The sequence below is a fragment of the Pagrus pagrus genome (genome assembly GCF_965226575.1).
Source record: "Pagrus pagrus genome assembly, chromosome: 18".
Taxonomy (NCBI): domain Eukaryota; kingdom Metazoa; phylum Chordata; class Actinopteri; order Spariformes; family Sparidae; genus Pagrus; species Pagrus pagrus.
The window spans coordinates 8,796,415-8,805,927 of record NC_140202.1 but is presented as its reverse complement, the minus strand read 5'-3'; positions in this window follow the sequence as shown (position 1 = coordinate 8,805,927).

Sequence of the window (9,513 nt, the reverse complement as noted above, 5' to 3'; positions counted from 1 at the left end):
AAGTTTCACATCATTTCATAATTTTCTTCATTTAACAGCTCCACAACCTGCTTCTGTTCTTTAAATGTCTTGTGTACTACAACTTCAAGGAGGGGATCACTCTTTGAATTGTATCTCAGGGGGTTTTCTTCTGTTATTTTAAGCCTACTGGGATATTAGCTGTGTCCCAGTTAATTTACATACTAACTGTATGCACCATATGGCAATTGTCATACTGTCTCTGCAGAGACACTGAAAATTTGATTAGCTAGTGTGCAGCATGGAATTGAAACACGGCTAATGTATGTAATACTGGGCTTCACAGTTAATCTTGACCTGAAATGTATTGTTAAAGGAAGGGACAACCATGATGCACAGAGGGCTTGGAGGCTTAATTTTTAACCAATGAAATTCAGGTGTTTTCACCAATTCTAACTCGGAAGTTAGCATCACCCTGGTTCCCTTAACAAAAGGCCAATGGGATTATTGTAGAAAATAACTCTGTGGCAAACAGACGTTTATGATATTTAGATGTTTTCTTCAGCAAGTTAATACTCACATACAGTAACGCCATTTTTATGATTTTTGTAGCATAAATGTGTTGGGATCCACAGATGAAGTTGTTCATTGTGGATTTCAAAATGGACTCTGAACTTAACTCAGTTCCCCAGAATTCCCCAGTCTTCACCAAGAATAAAGAAAGAATAACAAACTTGCATCCCTGTTGTTCCTCATCATTTGAACTTTGCCTGCATTTGGGGTGTCGTGTCACCGGGGGGGCGGGGGGGGGGGGGGGGGGGTGTACACCTCAGGTCAGAGGGAGGGAGAGCGACAGGTGTCAAGAGGCAGGTTATAGGTTTTCTATTATTACATGACAAGGTCCGAGCCTTCAGGTGCGCAATTAAAAATCATTTTAAAACAATACCGTGTTATATAAAGATGTTTAATTTGTACTAGCCAGCTTAAATAAAAGTAAAGCAAAACTAGCTAATAATGCTAGATAATGAAGCTATGTTAGCTGCTGTTTATGAGTCATCTGAATGTCAAGCCTGTTAACTTATTTGGTTAACTGCTGCTACTGTTTAATGTTCCTCCTCCTACCTAGAATGTTAGACATTGTGCTAATAATCTGGCCCCGAAGTAGTGGAGAGACCAGGGTAATATAGTTGGAGGGCAGCTATCGGCCTGGACACCGATGGAGGAACGCAGGCAGTACTCGGCCGGACCTCCAACCGAGGGACTGGGACAGGACTCGGTCATAGAAACACTGGCAGGTGTCGGCAGGACCGCCAACAGAGGAGCAGGAACAGGCGCCAGCTGGACCGCCAACAGAGAACCACTGCTAGGTGTTGGCCGGGCCGCCGACGGAGGAGCAGGAGTCGGCCAGGTCGCCGACTGGGAACCAGGAACAGGTGTCGGCCGCGCCGCCGACTGGGAACCACTGGCAGGTATCAACCGGGCCGCCAACTGGGAACCACTGGCAGGTGTCGGCCGGGCCACCGACTGAGAACCACTGGCAGGTGTCAGCCGGACCACCGACTGGGAACCATTGCCAGGAGTTGGCCGGGCGCTGACGAAGGAGCAGGAACAGGTGTCCGCCGGGGTGTCAACCATGCTGCTAGCGGAGAAAACAGAGGCATTGTCTATTGCACTGTTTTATTCAATGTTTTTGTTTGAGAAGTAATTGAACCATTGATGATGTTTCCGATGGCTATTGTCCATATGTGGTGACGGCTTCAGGGGGGCTTCAAATCCTAATTTCACCTAGGGCACCAAATGGCTAGAGCCGGCCCTGCATAGGTGCAAAGACTACCAAGAGACCCATCTTTGAGCTACTATTGGTCAGGGTGACAGACCCCCCACTGACCAGGTAGTCAAAACTCCAGGTCCTTCCTTTGTTCTCTCTCTTTCCCCATGGGGATGTCTGCCCTCTTCTCCAGCTCTACTCCCACTGGGCCTTGCCCCCAGCTCTTCTTCTGGGCCCAACAGCTGCTGAGAGCTGCCAGTTGCAGTTTCAGCAGGCCCATAGAACTTCTCCCCACAGCAGCGACTGTCCTGCTAGTACCCCAGTTCAATCAGCACCAGCAGCTGTGACACAAAGCTTGCCAGCTAACTCCACAATCCGAGGAACACGAAGCAAGTTAGCACCAAGCTGCTACCCCTGCAAAGGAAAGGAGCGACCAGTTTCCTCCATCCACCTTCTTTCATCGGACATTGCACAACAGCACTGGATAGCACAGCACTGGACAAGGACAGCACTGTTCAACATTGGGATTACAACATTCTCCTCATCAGCTAAGACACTACCAGCCTTTTTTCTTTAAAGACTGATAATGTTGAACTGGGCCTATTTTGCACACAGCATAGCAAAGCACGGCTAAGCACAAGACTGTTTAACTCTGGTTGATGCAACACACGTGTTGAACACATTTGGTCTATCCACTGTTTGAGTGTTAATGTGATCTCTGTGTAGTTAGGTTATTGTTAGCTGGCTTTGCTTCACGGCTAAGTTGATGTTAGTTGAATTATGCTTTGCACAGACTCAGGGTTTTTGCATGCACCTAAACATCTTCTCTAACCTGGCACCACATCACACAGACACATGCACACACACACACACACTCCTTCAGCCTACGTGTGATATCAGTGAGCACATGGTGTGAGCACCACCATTGGTTCTTTGTTCTCTCCTATTAAAAAAAACAAGTGGTGATCCACCATCTTGGAGTCCAACCCTTGTCGGCCATGTTGTAGTCCCCTTTGATCAGCCATTTTGTTTGTAGTCTTATTTTGTCCATGTCATGTTGCATGGCGCTTTGAACCTTAGCCACCATTTTGCTTTTATTCTTCCAGACACACACACACACACACACACACACACACACACACACACCTGTAAATAGCATGTTAGTTAGATTGTATGTTTTCATGTTTCATGGTAAATAAAAGACTTTTGAACCTACATGCTGTCTATTTAAAAGTGTACAAGAGTGAATGTTGCCAACCTCTACTCTGTTAAGGACTCCGAAATCCTTCGACCATTACTAGCTGTTATGTTAATTTTGGTTGTAGTTATTAAGTTAATTATTAATCAGATTTACAAACCAACAGTTTGGTACCTTTTTATGAGACTGATTTAGTGAATTGGCTATCATTTCCCTTCTTCAAGGGTGGTGCTCCCGACGCAATCTAATGTAAATTGGATTTTATTATTTATCATAATTAGTAATTATCCCTGATAATCATTAATTATTATTGATGGCCAAATTTAACCCAAATTCCCTATTAATGTTGCGTGAAAGCACAATAAATGCAATCCCCAGACATGAAAAGCTGATGTTATACACATTATAACAGATATAAATAAATTACATTGTGGTTGCATGACTTCGTCACCCAACTATGCTTCCTACTACAATATACCATACATTCTTTAAAGCGATCAGTCTACAAAAAACAAAGTCTATTTATAAAGACGGACTAGAAGTTGATGAATCTCCGTGTTCAGCATGATGATGTTTAATGTCCCCGACAAAAACAGTAGTCTCATATAGCTACTTGTTAGCATCCACCTCATTATTTCAGGCATCTACCCAAAAACTCATTGACTTCCAGACGATGTGGTGCTGCCATAACAGACAGTTATACTACATTCATGCTGTAGCTTTTAAACTGTAGTTATCCAACCATGCTGTTGTTTTTACACTGCCAGTGGATTGTGGGTGGGACATAACTTAATGTTATGAAGTTAAATGGAAAATATTAATCTCAATGAATCGAGACAGCCAATTAAATATGACAGAATCTCTCAAGCTCATTTGCCACAGATGAATGACACAGGTAGTGCATGTGCAAACTCATTGAAGGAACCATTTTAGCAGAAACAACCTATTGAGTTTTTCTCCTCACTTGCTTTTCAAAGCAGTGGCTTTTCTTCCTGTGGTTTCACAGCCATGCTGGTTTTTATTCAGCCATCTAATGACGGACTGATTGACACCTGCAATGCCAGGTGAATGTAATTAACAGCATTAGCCACCTGCTAAGATAGATAACCAGTAGCACTGTGGGTCCTGAGGAAAGGATTGAGAACCACTGTACTAAAGAAACAAATCACCATGTTAATTAACATAATGTATACTAAATGTCAATTTTTCAATTAGCAAAGAGAAGAAGAAAAGGGCAAAGTGGTTTGTAGCAATGATTAAATGAGAAAAAGTCAGATACTGAAAGTCACAATGACGACATACCAAGGCAGAGAGTAGGGAAATTACAAATTACTCATGGGAATAGTTTGACATTTTGAGAAATACATTTTTTTCACATTCTTGCTAGATGAGAAGATCAACATCACTGTTACCTCTAGAGCTAGCCTATAGCTAGGAGCCATCTAGCTTAATTTAGAATAAAGAGTGGAGGTTGTGGTCTCTTCAAAAAATAACTTGTTTTTTGTACAAATTAAATAATTTAGATGTTTTAGAGCTGTTGGTAAGGTAGGCATATTTTTTTGAGCTTTGCACAGAGCCAAGCAAAATTTCTTTCCCCTAACGTCTAACGTCTCATGGCTTTTAGCCTCATATTTAATGGACAGACATAACAGTGTGATCGATCTTTTCATCTAGCACTTAGCAAAAAAACAATAGCCCAAGTTAATGCCCTAAAATGCCAGACTGTTTCTTGGCCAGGTACTGAAATTTCAGGCTTTCAGAATTTCAGAGTGAGTAGCCTAGGGAAATTACAAATGGGATGGGAATAGTTTGACATTTTGGGATATACATTTTTTCACTTGTTACATGAGAAGATTAGTTAGTAAATTAGTATAAAGAGTGGTAGGTTGTGGTCCCTTAAAACTACAACATGTACTTTTTTAACGCTTTGGTTTGAGTACAAATTAAACAACTAAGACACAATGTGTTATTTAGTGAGATTTAGAGGTGTCAGGTTAGTGTTTTTTGCTTTTTTATCTTTGGACAGAGCCAAGCTAACATTTCCCCCTGCTTCCTCTTTGTGCTAATAAGTTAATGTCTCCTGGCTAATTGAATAGACAGACATCTTACTCTTGGCAATAAAGCAAATAAGTTTCCTAAAATGCCAAACAGTTTCTTGGCTAGGTACGGAAATTTCAGGCTTTCAGAATTCCAGAGCAAGAATTAAAGTAGGACACAAAGTTAAAGAGTTGCTCAAGGAACCAGCTAGCCCCCTCAGCTCCAAGGATCTCACACAGACAGTTGAAAGTTGGGCAAAACAACCATGTGCTCCAAAATGTGACTTAAAGGTGATCAATAAAATGTTTAAATCAATCCTACACTCTACTGGGAGCCAGCAATGTGAATCTTACTTCAGGACAATATGATGTTTCTTGTTAGTTAGCTATCAGGAGGTGTGGGCTTTATATACAGCACTGGCTCAAACAGGCGCACTGGTGGTTTGGATCAATATAAAACCCCCCTCATATGTTCAATGACTGCTTTTCACGGCACAATTGTGTTCCTGTGTTTATGCAGTGTCTCACGGGTCCTTCTATACAGTATATGTGATAAGTATGTGTTTGGGCTTTGAAGGTAATCCGAGAATTCTCAATCACAAATCCACAAAGTAGGCTAAATGCCTCTCCGATTACCCTCTCCATTCAGTTAATCTCGGTTAACAAATTCAGCCATTGATCTTTATGCTACTGGGAGAGAAACAAGTGCTCGAATGGACCCTGGGGAAACTGATCAGCCATATACAGAATGGCAAGCTGAGCTTCACAAATGGTCCTGACTTGGATTCTTTGTAAGATTATTACACAATGTAATGTCCCAAAATTTAGCTGCTGGCAACATACGCCATACGTAGTATGAAGTATACACTGTTTCTAGACATTAATGTTCACGAGCTACTCTGGCCATCATAGCAACAAACAAAAAAGTTCAATTTTGATGTTTTATGCTTTTGTTGATTGTCTGATATTCCCTCTTCACCTCCACACACAACATATTTTTCAGCTTGTGTTGATGCCTAATTTAATGTCTTTTCCTCTGAATTTTGAGCTGCCATCATCAAAGCCCCAGATAGGAAATACCAAGACAGACAGACAACACTGCTGCATAATCCACACAACACTGAGCCCCTGAAACACTGCCTTTTAAGATGAAAGCAGGATGTAGGCTTAGCACTGTAGACAAATCCATCCCTGTACTGCTTACTGGCCTCACAAACAACCAGTTTAAAGTTAAATGGGGTTGCAGCTCCCTCCAGTGTAAAGTGATGGACAACAGTGAAATGACTACCTATTAAAACCTGCCTCAAGCCACAGCAACAAAAGAAAAAGCCCAGTGCAGCCCTAAAACAAGTCAGCTGGATAAATATTCCACAGTTCTAATATTTTATGATTCAACCCTTTTGCTGCTAGATTCAGGTCAGAGTTATAGCTCTAAAACAGATTGCTTTAGCAAAAATTTTTGGTTTGGAAGTCCATTTGGATTCTAGCCTTTTATATTTGATGTGCTTCTGTCCAATTGATTTGACGCGTTGTCTCACATCGGAGGGTTTGGGATTTAGATAAGTGCCTCTGATTGGAAAACAAGGAGGCCCTGCAGCTACTGGGTTTGACTGGAGACTGAGAAACTCTGCTCAATTCAATTTAGCACATTGAATTTCATTCATTGCTGCCAAGGTTAGTCTGTCACCCCATTTAATAGAGTGACCGTGTCAGTGGCCTTGTTACCTGTCTGCACAGATCGGGACATCTGAGTTCACTATTCACTACAGAAGGATTAAAAATATTATATTCAGTAAATGCAAGGTGTAACTACTGCAAAGCAGATTTCATTATATTTATATTAGTTTGTCACAGCTTGGACTGAATACAATGCAGCTCTAAGTATAACACAAAACACTTCAACATCAGCACAAACTACAGCCCCCAGAATGACAATACAGTTGAATAAACACAAAAGTGAACATATTAGCCTTCACAAAGGTAGGGTGTATTGTAGAGCTAATGTATTAGACTGTATTCATTTTTGGCTAGTTATACCTAATAAACTGGTAATTCAGTAAACAGATGAATCCATTTTAAAGCATTAGATGCATAGAAATGCATGTGACTCATAATTCTCATGGTTTTTAATATGCACACTTCAGATACCACACTGTAACATTATGGTTACTCAGAGACCAGTTCAGACAAGAAAACATGGATTGAGTTGAAACTGAAATGTTATGGCAGTGTATTACACAATAAATTTGGTGTAACATACATGAGTTTTAGCAATGTTCTGAAAAGCAGCAATTTTCTGCTATATTTTATTAATGTAGACTTTGAAGTTGTACTTCTCTAGAGGTTCATTTATTAGTCATTTTACAACACCAGGGTTGTAGAATCTCTTAATGCAACATGAATAAAAAACACTTTTTTTTATGGTGGAGAGCGGAGGATGAGTTCAGGAATCTTACAGCCTGAAAACTGAAGCTTCTCTGCAGTCTAGTGTTACGGCAGTGGATATTTCTGTATCTTTTGCCAGTAACAGCAGGGTGAACAGGTGTTGTCTTTAAGTATCCTTTGGGCTCTGTGCAGACACCCAACTTCACTGATATTACTGATGCTCTGAAGATGGGCACCAGTGATGTTCTGGGTGGTGTAGAGCCTTCCTGTCCTGGGCCGTGCACAAACCATGTCATTTTTGATGTTTCCAGTCAGAATGATTTCAAGAATTTGTCCCTAGCATTAAGCCTTTTTCAGTGAGTGTTATCTGTGCACCACTCTGCAAGATTGTTAATTTCCTCCTGATATGAACTCTCACTGTAGTGCGACTGATGATGGTGGTGTTGTCCACATACTTAATTTAATTTCTGAGTGTGCAGTCATGGGTGTACAGTGTAAACAGGAGGGGGCTGAGCATACAGCCATGGGGGGCTGTGGTGTTGCGCACTAACGTAGGGGAGAAGTGACTGCCAATCCAAACTGTCTGGGTCTGCTTGTGAGGAAGTCCAATATCCAGTTGCAGATTGTTGCACTCAAGCTCAGTGTTCAGTTTTCCAGCAATGAGATTGTGTTGAATACTGAGCTGAAGTCAACAAACACCATTTTGATGTAGCTGTTCTTATTCTCTAAGTTTGTGAAGACTGAGTGGAGGGCAGTAGTTATGGCATCCTCTGTGTTCTGAAAGCATACTGGTGAGGGTCAGGGCTGGCAGGGATGTTGTTTTTGATGTACTGGAGAACCAGCTTCTCAAAGAACCTCTGTATCCACAAATTTGATTTCCTCTCAAAATGAACCCTCCTCATTGTTTATAGAGCAGCTGATGATGGTGGTGTCATCCACATACACTGATCAGGCATAACATTATGACCACCTGCCTAATATTGTGAAGGTTCTCCTTGTGCAGTCAAAACAGCTCTGACCTGTCAAGACATGGACTTAAGACCTCTGAGGGTGTCCTGTGGTGTCTGGCACCAGGGCGTTTTATAGTGGATCCTCTGGGTCCTGTATGTTGGGGGATGGGCCTCCATGGATCAGACCTGCTCCAGCATGTCTTACAGATGCTCGATCAGATTGGGATCTGGGGAATTTGGAGGCCCGGTCAACACCATGGGCCCTTTATTGTGTTCCTCGAGCTGTTCCTGAGCAGTGTTTGCGGTGTGTTAGGGCACATTGTCCTGCTGCGGGGCCACTGCCATCGGGTAGTGTTGTTGTGATGAGTGGGTGTACTTGGTCCACAACAGTGTTTGGATGGATGGTGCGTGTCAAGTGGCATTCACATGAATGCCAGCACCCATCAAAGTTAGCGTGTACCCTTTTCTTTTACCTCTGTATCCTTGGTAACAGGTTATATATTACATACATTAATTACAGTTAAGGCAGCAGTCAACGTGTGTGGAATGACAGCTACAATGTAGTGTTCTATGCAGCAGGCCTGTTAAGTACATGTTTTCTTTTTTACTTTCCCCCCATCACAATGCTCTGTATTACATAATGCAGGGGTGAAGTTCACCACATGATTCTGATAGACAGGTGTTAGCTTATTGTGAGGCACTTTGCAATGTCTGACAATTGTGTTTATCATTTACATTTGTGCTTGCAAATCATCTGGCATGATACATCAGTTGGCATTTAAAGTTTACCCCCACAACCATGCCATGACTTCAAAAAGGACCAACAGTCACTTAACGTTTCATCAGACCAAGGAGGATCTAATTACGGATGCTTCGCCTGCTGGCTTAAAGAATGCCGATCCCTGAGAACATGATGACATTTATGATGTTGCAGTGGCATTTTTAAACGTGGCAATGAACTGAGACGGGAAGCCGTGTAGCCCAAAGTAACCTTTTCTTTCAAAGTTCTTTTCATACTGACATTTTAAGGATGGAGTGGGGGTTGATGGGTTTGAATTTGGCACTTCAGGACCAACTCTTTCCTGATCGTGTCTCCGTTAGTGTTCTTATTTGATATAGTGGGATTGTAGACCATTGGTAGGAAAGGCGATATCCTAAAATACACTACCATTTAAAAAAGCAAATGATTTACAACAACAGGAATGCACTTTCCTTTAC